Source organism: Corvus brachyrhynchos, unplaced genomic scaffold (assembly GCF_000691975.1).
Source record: "Corvus brachyrhynchos isolate BGI_N302 unplaced genomic scaffold, ASM69197v1 scaffold376, whole genome shotgun sequence".
Taxonomy (NCBI): domain Eukaryota; kingdom Metazoa; phylum Chordata; class Aves; order Passeriformes; family Corvidae; genus Corvus; species Corvus brachyrhynchos.
In genome coordinates, this window is record NW_008238966.1 from 42703 (window position 1) to 56536 (window position 13834).

The 13834-nt window shown below is 42.7% G+C and overlaps 1 protein-coding gene across 1 annotated transcript in view; it reads right to left on the minus strand.

Moving 5' to 3' along the window:
* Positions 1 to 13834, minus strand: part of LOC103618710 — a 72972-nt gene that overhangs the window by 772 nt on the left and 58366 nt on the right. The window lies entirely within an intron of this gene.

A 13834-nucleotide genomic window follows, 5' to 3' on the forward strand; every position in this document is an offset into this window, starting at 1 on the left:
CAGGCTCTGCTTGGTGGCGCCGAGCAATAGGACAAGAGGTAACAGGAACAGATGCCCAGGAAGTTCCACCTGAATATGAGGAAGAACTTCTTTACTGTGCAGTGACTGAGCACTGAACAGATTGCCCAGAGAGGTTGTGGGGTTCCCCTCACTGGAGATATTCCAGAACCACCTGGATGCAATCCTGTGCCATGTGCTCTGGGATGACCCTGCTTGAACAGGGAGGTTGGACCAGATAAGCTGCTGTGGTCCCTCCAACCTGACCCATTGTGTGATTCTGAGTTGGTGCACCCCAGAGAGGAACCTGAGGCCAACCAGCACGTGTGTTTGTATGTAGGTATGGATGCAATGTGGCTGAGCAGCAGACAGGGCCCTAGAGCAAAACCAGGAGTGAACTGAATTGCCTGGGCAGAGATACTGCAGGACTGCTTCCATCAGGGTGCACAATCTGGTCTCAGAAATATTCATGGTCTTCAGAGAATCATAGAATACCCTGATTATCTCTCTAGATCACAGTATTTTATACAGGCAAATATAAAATGAAGTTCTATCCCCAGTTTTAGGCTTGCAGTATGAAGCAAGTTTTAATTTTATTTCCATTATTTTGATTAGATTGAGTTAATCAGATTGAAATGTTTGCGTATGTTGCTCTGACAAGGACAATTTTCTAACATAATAAAATGCAACAAAATTAGGTTTTCCTATGAGAGAAAGCCTTAAGACTTGGTTGTTTTCTTCCCTTTTAAACTTTGAACATCTGTTGTAATTTACATAACTCCCAATTTTGAATAGGAACAGCATATCTATTTTAATGTATCATGTCAAGTATTTGAACTGTGATCAGGGGAAAGCTCAATGTTTATGAACTGATGCTAAAGCCCTCAAATCAAATGAAAACCTTCTTATATACACCCTAAAAGTGCAGTAAGAAAACATGGGGCTCTCACCCTTGTAACATGCCTAGCCACACACAGATCCTCACAATACCACACAAACAATTTCAGTACCACTGATTAAGTCTCAGCATCATGTATCAGAGCTGTCCAGCTGAAGAGGTAAAGATATTTGGGGTAAAGAAGGAGGTGGGAACTGTGTTGGAAAACAATTTCAGAGGGACTCCATGTCCCTTGGAAGAGGAGGCAAGGGCACTGGACAGGGGAGAAGAAATTGAGAAGTCCCAGGTCTCCTGCTGGTTAAAGAGGGCAGGAGGAGAAAACAAAGCAGACAATCTGGAGGGAGATCTCCTATGTTTTGCCAGCAAACATCTGGTACTGACTGCCCTGTACTCCTGCAGCTGTAATGGAGAATGCCATATGAACTTCAGCAGCTCCTGTATTTCCTATTCTTTAATGATTCTTCATCTTCTGTTACGTTTGCAGGATTTTCTATTTTACTAAATAAATGGTGTGTGGTGCATGCAGACGTAAGGCTTTCCTTTTAAGTTCAAAAGCTGAAAAAACATGTTTTGCTGCTTGACAACCTTTCTCCTGCCTGGCAGCAAAACAAACAAGGCTGGGAAGCATGATTCCTTCTCTAAGCTTCTCTGTATTGATGCAACACGTCCATGTTACAGAGCCAAAGAAATGTGTATGCACAACACATCTCTGAGACTCTCTTTGAAAGAGGTTTGGCACATGGAACCTTTGGCATCTTCGAACCTCCATGGCAAGTGGACATGATGTGACTCCTTTTACAATGCGATGTTTAATCAAGAACCAGAAGAGACTCTGCACTTCTTTTGCCCCTAAGATTGTATTTAATGATGAAGAAGCTTTGACTTTATGTTCTTTCCAGGAACTGCTGACGTTGTTTTAGTGACCTTAGCCTCTCTAGTCTCAAATAGCTTTTTTAAAGTTATTATTAATGTAAAAGTTCCTCTATTTTATCAGTTGTAGCTTTTCTGTAAATTTCCTATGGTTTTAACTATCAACTTCAGATTCTTTACATGTTTCCTGTAAGTAACAACAATGTCCTAGAAAACCCTTTCATAATAAATGCATTAATATGAACCAGCTTTCATTTCTGCTTAATAAATTGTTTTGTTTGGGTACCTTTTATATTACTTTTGTTTCTCTGAGATGATAAATTACACAGGTGGAAACTGTGTGTCTTGGCCTTTTTCCAAATTATTAATCAATTGTCATTCTACTGCAATACAAAAATGTGAGCTTTCATATTGCACATAATAAATTAAGCCCTATTTGACAAATAAATCCTCTCTTTTTCCCAACAAGCCTGCACGATATGCATTCCAAACACTGGCTCAGACCCAATGCTCTTTTTCTGTTCCTGGCAGGAGAAGGACAGCTGAAGGTGACCTCAAATCATGATTGACCCACCCTTGCTCTGGCTGGGGAGAACCCTGTAGCAGCAAATAGTAGAAAAACCACTTTGAAGAGTACAGGGTGACAACACTCTGTGGGCTGCAGGGCCAGCACAGCTGAAACAGCAGTGTATGGCTGTGCCATCTGATGTGAGCATAGAAACATAAAATGATAGAACAGCCTGCGGTGGAAGGGACCCCAAAGCTCATCCAGTTCCAGCCCCCTGCCATGGGCAGGGACACCTTCCAGTAGACCAGGTGGCTCCAAGTCCCATCCAACCTGGCTTTAAACACTTCCAGGGATGGGACAGCCACAGCTTCTCTGGGCAACCTGTGCCAAGGCCTCACCACACTTAACTTATATTCTTCCTAATATCTAATCTAAACCTACTCTCTGTAGGTTTAGATTCCCCTTGTCCTGTCACCCCACGCCCTTGTAAATAGTCTAAATCTTTCTTGTGCGCTCCCTTCAGGTACTGGAAGAGGCAATTAGGTCACCCAGAAGCTTCTCTTTTCCAGGCTGGGCAATCCCAATTCTCTCAGCCTTTCCTGGAGAGGTGTTCCAGCCCTCTGATCAACTTATTAGGCTGGACATGGGACAATGACAATGACTTAATGTTATCCATTTTACCATACAAATACAGCAATGTGCAAGAACCCAGAGTATCCCTGAGGTACGGAGTCTCCCGCATGAAATCTCTCGCCAGACTAATGGGGTGCACAAACACATCTGCGCTACTGAAACTAATTCAGAGCAGGAACCCAACCCTTTAATCCAGTTCTGCCTAGGCAAATCAACTCACCAGATGAAGTCTCTAACATTTGTCACAAAAACATCTGACTTCATGCATCCAAACACAACAAACTCATCACACCTCCCCTAGAATCAGGATTCTGTCAGACTACGGAGGTTTGCTTGCACTTATGTGGGGTTTTGTCCCAGACCCTGAATATGTTTGTTGTCCATACATCTAAGCATTTTAATACTCCTTAATACTCGCTCAGCCAAAGGAAACTAATTATCCTTACTGCTGTGGGGAGAGCTTGCATACAAAAAGACAGAGACATACAGAATCTAATGAGTTGACAGCCATCATTTCCTATGAGTGGGGCTTCACCAGTCCTCAGGAAATTTCTCTTCTGCGTGATTTACCTGATAACATGTGTGTTTATCTGTATTGGCAGGCTGGAAGGTCACAGTTCAGCTGTACTAACAATGTTGTATGTTTAGGCATTTCAGATCAAGGATAAATGTAATTTATTACCTAGTTTCCAATGCTTCCTTAAACATCACTTCTGTTTCTTATCGGCAGGAATTCAACAACAAAAGCTTTCTATATATGTGTTATTTTACATTTAATGGGATTAGTTGTACTTCTCTTGCATATTTTCTGCATCTTTAATCGAATGCTTCAAATTTTTTTATTCAACTGAGAGGAAAATCTAAATAAAACAAACCCTCTGGTTATATTTAGAACACTTACTGTAAACCATTATATTTCTTTTCTTCCTACAGCTACAGAGAGGGGTTTGCCAGAGTTCATACATAAAAGCTCAGAGTCTAGTGGTTTCCTGGGGCAACTTAGAGGATTACTTTGGACCTTTTCTTTTATTCTCAAGAAATACATCAGACTTCATGTTCAATGACCAAATAATTAAATTTTTAAATGCTTGCATGCAGCAGAACCCAAAATCTAGGCTGCACCTGCAGGTGCTGATGCTTCTTTGCCTGTGTGTCTGCAAGCTAAAACAGGAGATGAACTTTTCACCCCATCCCTTTCCTACTCTCACCGAAATACAAACGTCTCAGTAGACTTTAAATGGAACCCAGAGCAGCAGAGACTCTGCAGTGGAGTAGGTCACATATTTAGCTGGCGTGAAAGGACTTCTAGGCTGTCTTTCCAAATACTTCTTTTTCCATCCCATGACTACTGGCTGAAATGCACAGGCAGACTTACACAGAAAACACCTCCATATCCTCAAAGCACCTATCTTGAAAGCTGGAAGGAATAGGGTGTGGTGCATAGCTAATTTTTTGTTTCTCTTCCAGAGGCATTTACTGGTCATGTATTGTAGCCCTCTGCCTCTCATAGGACTTGAAAAACGTAAAAATCCTGGTCAATAGGAACTTGTTCAACAAGCCCTAATTGCTCTGAAACACCTGATTTCCTACACAATGTCAGATATAGAGGGTCATGTCTGCCTGGAGAAGCTGTGGCTGCGCCATCCCTGGAAGTGTCCAAGGCCAGGTTGGATGTGGCTTTCAGCAACCTGGGACAGTGGAAGGTGTCCCTGCCCATGGCAGGGGGTGGCACTGGATGAGCTTTAAGGTCCCTTCCACCCCAAACCATTCCATGATTCTATGTGGATGTCACAGCCTCTGAGATTCCAGAAAGGGAGCAGGCTGCAGCTGAGTTGTGTCACCTCACTGATCCTCACTTGCGTGCTCCAGGCAGTCCTGCTCTCAGCACACAGGTTCTCCAGAGGTTCCCATGCTCTGTGCAGGAAGCCCAGACACCTACAAGGAACCAGGTCCCTAGAATTTAACCTGTAGTAACTGCAGGTACCTACCTTTGTTTTTCTTAGAGAGTTAGGCACCCCTTTTCTAAATTCAGCCACCAGAAATGTAGGCATCCAATCTACCATGTCTAATTAAATTCATGCTACGGTCTGTAAAAACACAGGCACCCTCAGAAGGCAGTTCAAGCCACCTGGTTTAAATGCTTGGTTTTAGAGGCATTGGAGACCATATCGCTCTCTTTGGAGACCTTCTGGCTTTCTACAACTCCCTGACAGGAGGCTGTAGTCAGGTGGGGATTGGCCTCTTCTCCCTGGCAACCAGGGACAGGACAAGAGGACATGACCTCAAGCTGCACCAGGAGAGATTCAGGTTGGACATCAGGAAGAATTTCTTCACAGAAAGGGTTGTAAAGAGTTGGGAGGGGCTGCTCAGAGAGGTGGTGGAGTCACCATTCCTGGAGGTGTTCAAGGAATTACTGGACATGGCACTCAGTGCTCTGGTCTGGTTGACAAGGTGGTGATCAGTCAAAGGTTGGACTCGATGATCTTGGAGGTCTTTTCCAATCTAAATGATTCTGTAAAAAAAATCTGAATTTTCTTTGTTCCTCTCCTCTCTCTGCTGGAGCTGTATTATCTTTGGTTCTTTATAGATAAAGCCCAACCAGACAATTTACACTAGACAGCTAAGTTTTGGGTAGCTAGTGGAAAAGGAGCTGAATTCTACCCTCAGGAGCCAGGTAAGCAGCACCATGGCTCGGCAGGTGTTGTACTAATGACCATGCCGGAGTATTTCAGAAAAAAGAAGAAGTTTGAAACGAATCTCTTTAATGGTGACAGCCACAAAAAATCCTGAGCAACTGTTTGCAACTTCCTCAGCCTTAATCCTTTCACGGGATTTTCACTTGGGTAGGCATTGGCATCTTCTGTCCAGAAATGCCTGAGAGACCACAGCCATATTCTTAAGGTTGCACCATTTCCACCCCTTAAAAGGCCACATTTTAGTTATGACAGCAGTGACACCAGTACAGCTCAGAACCTCTGGTGCAGAACTGCAAAGTACAGGTCTGTCACTGAGATTTAAGGTGCTGTCTTTTCACATGTGGAACTTGCATATTCACTCAATTGAAGGGCTGGCTTTCATCAGCTTGTAAAACCATCCAAGCTGAAAGGTAATGCTGAGCGATGGGTACAAACAGTCTGAAATTGAGATGTCTTATAAATTTGGGGCAAAATGTTGGTTCACAGAACATATCATCACTCAGCCCAGGAATCAATACCCCATCAGCTCTGGGCTATCCCATCAGTCCTGCAGTTTCTATCTCAGTGACATTTTTCTCGCTTTTGGGGAGGCCACGTGTTTTTTTTCCTGACCCTGTGTAGCCCCACAGCTCCAATCTGGTGTTTACTAAGAACAGGTGGTGCTCACTTCCCATAATGCGAGCTGCCCATATATTCTGAGTGTCATGCACATCGTCTCCACCTCCTATGCCTCTGCTGCTTTCTTAAAGAACCTTTGTCAGAAGAGGGCTAACTCATGTTAGAACAGATGTGCCCCTGCTCAAGGGGGAGAAGAGGAAAGCATTTCTGTGCAGTCTCTGTCTCCCTGCAGAGACATGTTTGACTGTGTGACATGCTCAGCCAAGACAGCAGCTTGTTTTCACTCTGTTCCACCCCTCCACACTCACCACTTTGTTCTCGTCTCTAAAAATTTGGTAGCTCATGGAATCAGAAAATAAATTAGATAAAAGCTTTCAATCAAAACTTCCATTAATATTAAATTTAAAGGAAACATTTTTCAATGTTCTTTTTCCAGACAGCAGAACATGCAGGCTAAAGCCACTTTAAGACTCAGAATACCCCATCATTAATCACAGCCCCTTCTGTCTGCAGGTCAAAGTAGCAAAACACATTAATTAAATGAATTTATTTAAAACTGAGATCAGGCAATAAGCAGGAAGCAAACTGCAGGGAAAGCTAGTCATTAACCTGATTTCTCTCTTCCCTGCCTCCTCCGTTGATGCTGTACTGACTGCAGCTTCTGCCTCTGGCAGGCTTAATGAATATTCACCATGATAAAGAGTCTGAAACAGCACATCCAGTGCAAACAGCATGCACTGAAAAACCCTCTCTGTGTCATTCGGAGGAGCTCTGTGGACATTCTGGCTTCACTGATCATCCCTAAGCCTTTTTGGGATTAAAAAGCCCATTTAATCTTTCTTTTTTTTTTTTTCTGAAAAACAAAACAAAAACTCAAACCCAGAAAAAAAGAAAGTGAATAAAATCCATCATCAGCATGATAAAATGACAGATATAGAACTGAAAGACAGAAAAATTATTCAGTCAGGATAAAACAGAACCATTTTAACTATCACTTTGCCAAACAATCCCAACCATCTCTAATGACTTTGTCAAATTGGAGTATCAAACAAAACCCCAAATAATTCTCACTCTCTGTCCTCCCATCTGTTTGACCTGTTCCGCATTAATGAATCAGGAGGAATGAACAAAATGGAAACTTCTCCCCACCAAGGAGCCTGTAGCTTTAATCCAGTGCTTGGGTTTAAAGTCAGTATCATTAAACAGGGCAATTACAGCACACATGTTGTGGGAGATTTGTAACCCCCCACTGCTCCAACATCCAGGCACAAAGCAGGGGGTGGGCACGGAGGTCACTTCCAGCTCACTCTCAGGTTACTGTCCACGATGACACTGACAATTAATTTAAATAGAGATTATTTACCTCATTATGAAAAACCAATCTTACATGGCTGTATTAAAGTAATTGTCTCAGCTATCAAATAGCTCTGCCAGCATATTCTGAGATAGATGAAAGCATAATTTGATTTGCTTGCTACCACAGCCTGCTGTGACCAGAGCACAGCCCAGGGTAAATGGCTTCTCGCAGCTGTTGAAGGAGCAAACAGAGATGGTGTCTGCAGCTCCTCTCACTCTTCTTTGACTAAAAGAGGCTTTTCCTCCCATAAAAATATCAACTTTCTCAGGTAATATCCTTCTACTGCTGTACTTGTGCCCAGTCCTGCTCCCACAGGTAGAATTTTAACCCTTTCCTCCCCAAACTGAGGTTAATCTGCTGCATCCCTGAGACAGGATGTGCCCACATCCAGGATGCTCCTTATCGCCCTTTTAGCTCTAATCGAATGTTGGACTGGGGGGATGCAGCATTGAATGTTTGTGTCGCAGGCAGAGGTGATTAGAGAGACATTACTCCTGCAATACAAGAGAAAATATCTTTGGGGGGGATATTTTCCCTTGTCTGCAGGCTCACAGTGTTTGTTTTAATTTAAGAGTTCATAGCTGAAAACTGAACAGTCCCCCCCTCACCCCGCCCAAAAAAATCCCCCCAAACCCAAAACCAAATCAACCAAACAAAAAACCCCGAATTATTTTCATCTGGTAAATATGTTCTCAATGCAGTGTGGGCAGTTACAGCACCAGCCATTCTGCTCTTGCTTTAATGCAAACAGTAAGATAAAGAGCAGTGAGTAGTGCAGGAAAACTGAAGCTGGAGCTGGGGGGACTGCTCTGCCCCTCAGTACCTGGGAAGGGTGTGGGCAGTGGCTGAGGACAATGTTTCCCTGAAGACCTGTGGTGGGTTGGTCTTGCTACCACAAAGGAAAGGCTTTTCTTTCCTTTCATGTCAAACCAGGTGCTATGCAGCCAAAATGCCCTAATTAAACGTCCTTAAATGCCCTAAACTGAATGACTAGAGCAACAAGCAGCTATCCAGACCTCTGCTGAAGGCTGATTTCAGGAGTGCTTGGTAACACATCCCAAAAAGGTGGACTTTGAGTCTGATCTTAAAAAATTTTTGAGCTTTGTGGGTCACACCTTTTGTATGTGACCAGGAGCAGGGATGGCACTCTAACCATTTTCAGAAGGCTGCTGCTGTGGGTGGGGTTTGCCTCCGTTATATAAGGAAATACTGTAAAGAGAGCAAAAGTCACTGCAGAAGACAAAGCTCTGAATGTCGGGAGGACAGAACATGTCTGTGCACTGCTTAATCTATATTATGGAAAGCCAATTCTGGTTACTGTCTTCTGTCTAATTTAAATAAAAAATACTTTTATTCTAACATACGAGCCCTTTTATGTGAGAGACAACAGGCTCACCGAGCATCATAAATCCTGCTGTGAAGGTGAAAAGGAAGAAGCATTTCCTGGCTGCTGCTGGAGCTGTACCAGTGCCCTGCAGCCAGCCAGCCCCCTCCTCCCCTTGCTCTCTGCTAGATGAGCTGTTGAACGGACGCCAAGAGCACAGACGTGCATTCTTTCCAGGCATCTCCTGCCACTGGGGGTCACTCTGCTTCTATGGGGTGATACAGGATCTGCTTGGACTCCTGTCTACAGCCACTGCAGCCACCTTCTGCCTCAGCCCCCATCTCGAAGGCTGGCTGTGATTGATTCCCCAAAGAAGGAAAATTTCAGGTTACTTAACGGGGAGGCAGGATTAAATGTTCTAGTATTGAATTTCTATTTACAAGGGCCTGGAGTGGCAGGACAAGGGGAATGGCTTCAAACTGACAGAGAATAGGTTTAGATTAGATATTAGAAAAAAAATCCTTTACTATGAAGGTGGTGAGGCCCTGGCACAGGTTGCCCAGAGAAGCTGTGGCTGCCCCATCCCTGGAAGTGTTTAAAGCCAGGTTAGATGGGACTTGGAGCCACCTGGTCTAGTAGAAGGTGTCCCTGCCCATGGCAGGGGGGTGGAAGGAAGATCTTTAAGGTCCTTTCCAACCCAGGCCATTCCGTGATTCTGTGACTCTATGTTTTCCTGGACAGGCTTAGATTGGTTTCATTTGTGTCCATCTTGGAGAGTGAACACTACTAAGAGAATTGACTTCAATTCAGTCCCTCCCTCCTGCTTACCCTCAACAAAACTTTATCAAGTACCAGTCTGTACAGCTCTGAAAACTTTCCACAGGTACCCTTACCTGAGCACAGTCCACATTACTGCTGGTGCACAAACAGCAGAGAGTCCAGCACAGCTCCCAAAACCGAGTGCTGGTAGGCAAGAGAGAATCCCCACTATTTAACTGAGCACAATTAATAGAAAGACAGTAACTACGGAAACTTGAAGCATCAATTTTAGCCTTTCAAGGCAGAATCTAATTTTAACCAACTAATTGGGTGCTTGAAGTGGTAGTGAAAGAAAAAGGGACACGTTTTTGTCAGTGCTCTTAGAGGCATCTATTTTAAACATGAATGAATGTGTGAGCTTCACCATTTAGAGAGGATGGGACAGTAATGGAACAGGGACACATGAGAAATGGTATTAGAGATAATTTTTTCTTTCTTTCTCCATCATCTATGTTTAGCTTACAGACTTCAACCATTCCTCTTGTATATGGCTCTCACCCCAATAGCCCAAACCATTGCAATATCCAGGCCAGATCATTACAGGGTAAAGCTTTCTGCTTAGATATTCCTTAAAAAACCACAAACACACAAAGCTTCAGAGAGTGGGAAATGCAGTTCCTTGTCTCTAAGAGGCTGAAGGTGGCTCTGAACATCAGAGCTGACACCTGTTCCCTGGCTCCCTCTGGCTATGATCTCAAATAAAGGGATAATTTTACCAGTATTTTATAGATGAAACCTGAAACTGGCCTTTTCCCTATCTATGAAGAGGAAGAAAGGGTACTACTAATGTTTAATTTAGTTTGGTTTTGTTATCCCCAACTGATTGCACAATATTAAAAGTAAACTGTACCATACAGGTACATAAAATTAATTTAGACCTACAAAATCCTTTAGCTGACCTACTTTGACTAGTTTACCACTGAACCTCTGCAAACTTCTCCTCTGAAAGCCAATTAACTAAGTACTAACCAATGTCTATTTTGATTCTCTCCAATGTGGCTTTTAGCCAGCAACCTGCCCCAGAGATGTCTGTCACTGTAATACCTTCCACAAAATGGGGCTGTAACACTGAAGACATCAAAGGCTGCAAAACAGACTCTGGCAGTCACAGCATTCTTTCCCTTCCACAATATATATGTCACATTAGCAGCTTCCTATCATCTCCTGTTAGGATCACATCCCATTATTATTCCTTTTTACTGATAGGGGATGAATGGAGCTAAGAATATTCCACATCAGTTAAAAAGGAATCTTAATTAAATGTGATGAGTAAGTGCTAATACAATATGATAAGCCCCCTGGATAAGCATGCTACATAATTTCTCTCTTTTTCAGAAACCTTTAAACATTCTTCGAGAAGAAAATGGAGGTGACCTTGCAACGCCCCACATCCCTTCTCCTAGTGCAGAAATAGTTTTGCTCTTTCAAGTGCTTGCAAGGCCCACATCTGGAGGATTTTTTCTCAGGTTGTAGGTAAATCCAGGTGCTATGATCACTGAGAATCATCTGGGCCTTTAACCCTTTAAAGCAGATTTTTTGGTGCTGATGAAATGAACCTGCCTGACTGCTCTGGAAGTCTGGACCTACTGGATCACAGAGCCAAACCTTCTCTCTGTCCTCTGCTGCAGCTAAAGGTGTCTTCTCAAAATGGAGCCATATGACAAATTAGATTTTCAGCGGACTTTTATAGCTGTAATTCTCCATGCAGATCTATCAAATATCAAAACCCAGCTCTGGATGGTTGTTAAAATTACATTTAAACGTGTTTATGAACCTCCTAACTTGTTCAGTGCTTTATTCGACTTGGTCACACAGATTGAAATCACTGCTAGGTGATATGCTGTAAAGGGCACATAATACTGAAACAAAATAAACTTAACAAAAAGATCACTTGAGGGGGGATAATGCACAATTAGGGAATATTAAAGTATGGTTATCTAAGTAAAGCTAAGATCAAATTTGTTTGATTGAAATGGATGGCAGCACATTGCAAAAGGCACTTTAAGAGTTGCAGCTGCCTTTGTGACTTGTCTCAGACTACACTTTCTTAAATATTCATCAGATGGCAAGTATTAAGTCTGGGAGGCTCTCTGGAGCCTAACACAGAGAAAGTGGGTAGAGCTATTTCACTCGATCACCATAACCACTTCAGAATAGACCACTCATCATCCCAGTGTAAGAGTTAGTAAATTATATGCTTTGTATTTCAATATTTTGATTTTAGTTTTATGGCCCCAGTCATGCTTTAAGCCAAGAATTGTTCCCTCAATGGAACAATTGGAGAAGTGGCTCAGATTTGTCCTTCCACATAAAATGATGCTTTATATTATACTCAGGAACTGCTCATTTGCTAATGAACTCTCTTTCTAGAAAGGCTCAGATAGTTGTAGTAACATATCCAAAACTTATTTATTTAATATTCCTGCCATTTCACTTCTCCAAAGGAAATATTAAAAATGGAAGACCTGGCTCGAAATGAACAGGAAGATCAAATCTGGGAAATTAATTATTACACATAGATTGTAATGGATGTAAAATGGGTATCTGAGAGCAAAGAAGGGGAAATTAACTTTGTTTCCGCATTATTGCTTAATGGAGGCTGACTTAGGAAAAAATCCTACCCTGATTAAATTGGAGAAAATTTCTTTTACTTGTGATTCCTTTAAATGAATAGGCAGGGAAAAAATCAAGGACAGACTGTATCTGGATTGATAGCATAGTTATTTTCCTTTCAGGAAATGTGTCATATGCTCAGGTAACTAGGACAAGCTGTCAAAGAATAGAAACATTTAAAAGATCTCAGTGTTCATAAAGGCTAAAAGGTGATGTTATTGCTTCCTGAATCCTTCACTTCAAACGGAATTTTAATTTACCATCTGGTGGAATCTACATGTAGAATATTTTAAAATTATTTTAACACGGAATTAAACTTCACACTTCCATTTTCCTATTGTAATTGTGTGTATTATACGTGTCCATGTTAATATAAAACTGGGTCATTTGTTTTGAGTTTCTGCAATTTTTGAGGTGGTGACTGACTTCTGAATTTTACACATCAGACTCTACTTTCCCAGCATCTTTTTCAGTCCCACCACTACCAGGTCAGATCATGGAGGAAAGGGCTTCTTACATTATCAACTCATCTGGAAGTATCTGAGTGGGTGCTGTCACAGAGTTGTTAGGATTGGAAGGGACCTCTGGAGATCATCCAGTCCAACCCCCCTGCCAAGGCAGGGGCACCTGGGGCAGGTTACATGGGAAGTGTCCGGGTGGGTTTGGAATGTCTCCAGAGAGGGGGACTCCACAACCTCCAGGAGCAGCTGTTCCAGTGCTCTGCCACCTTAACGTAATGAAGTTCTTCCTTGTGTTGAGATGGAAGTTTTCATGGTTTAGCTTATGGCCATTACTCCTTGTCCTGTCGCTGGGCACCACTGAAAAGAGTCTGGAACCATCCTCTGACACCCCTTGGAGGTAGTTATATGCATTAATGAGATCCCCTCTCAGTCTTCCTTTCTCCAGACTAAACAAGCCCAGCTTCTACAGTCTCTCCTTATAAGAGCAATGCTCCAGACCCCTCATCATCTTTGTGGCCCCCACTGGATCCTCTCCAGTGGCTCCTTGTCTTTCTGTGACTGTGGAGTCATGTCTCAGCTTTGGTGTATGAGTTGGCAACTTTTCACTGCAAAGGTGTGAGACCAGAATGTGTCAGAAGGAGCACAAAGTCAAAAATGCTTCATCCTCAGACTGTGCTACCTGACAGTTCCATAAAAGGGCATTTTTTCAGCTATTTTAATATTTTTCCCTCACCATAAAGGGAAGGGGGGGGTGGGGGGGAGAACCAACTTCTGCAGCAAAATGCCAGTTGCCTGGACAGCAGCAAGAGCTGCCATTCATTAATCTTGATAACACCTTGCCCAACTAAGCACTAGGTGTAAATGGCTGCATTCCTTAAATTGCTTCATATGCTCTCTATGATCCACAACTGCAGCACCAAACATCACTTAAATGCGTTCCCTTTACACCAGACTTGAAGAAGAAATAGCTTGGGGTCGCCAGTGGAAACACAGACCATGACAACAAGGAGAAAAAAGCTCTATTTATATCGCTTCCTGCT